Here is an 883-nt window from a genome sequence, read left to right as displayed (position 1 = left end):
CAGCCAAGTCCAGCACATCCTCGGCAGGTGAGTAAAGGGCCAACATGGTCGTTCAGAGCCCCAGCTCCTAACCTCAGCCCTCACCAGTCCCTGCTTTTCCTCTGTTGACTGGATGGCCAAGTCCAGTCACCTACTGCCTCCGAAGGCTTGGCTCCTTCAGTACCTCATAAGCCTTTAGAACATTGGCAAATTGGATTCTATGCATTCACTTAAATAGTAAAAGTAAAATTTGGAACAATGAAAAGGCTGACACAGTAGCACAACATGGTTTTGGTTTAACAGCATCTTAAAAATGAACAAAAAGGAAACCTCTCATGCAGACACATCAGGTGGCATAAAACAATAGGCAATTTTATATGGAGCATAATTAGCTATTCTCTGTTGTCTCTCAGCAAACAGGACTGACTGCACCTCAGGGGCAGCAGCTGCTCTGAAGTCAAGTCTCCAACCCTCTTGCCCCAGGCAAAAGCCCTTTCTGTTAGGCCTCAGGCTGACCGCCTCCAACAACCTTAGCTCTCAAGAGAATGTAAGTGCCCCTGGAACAGCACTTACAACTGTTTTCAATCTCTTCCCAACCGGGTGGAATATAAGATGCACCTGATTGGAATATGAAAATTAAAGCATTTCTCTAATAACACAGTACCACTGATGAAGTCTCCGTAGATTTTCTAGTCCCAATGAGGCCTCAGGCTGACCGCCTCCAACAACCTTAGCTCTCAAGAGAATGTAAGTGCCCCTGGAACAGCACTTACAACTGTTTTCAATCTCTTCCCAACCGGGTGGAATATAAGATGCACCTGATTGGAATATGAAAATTAAAGCATTTCTCTAATAACACAGTACCACTGATGAAGTCTCCGTAGATTTTCTAGTCCCAATGTGT

Source organism: Fukomys damarensis, unplaced genomic scaffold (assembly GCF_012274545.1).
Source record: "Fukomys damarensis isolate Sample0158 unplaced genomic scaffold, DMR_v1.0_HiC HiC_scaffold_39, whole genome shotgun sequence".
NCBI classification, from domain to species: domain Eukaryota; kingdom Metazoa; phylum Chordata; class Mammalia; order Rodentia; family Bathyergidae; genus Fukomys; species Fukomys damarensis.
The sequence above is the reverse complement of the archived record's forward strand: the minus strand, read 5'-3'. Positions refer to the sequence as shown.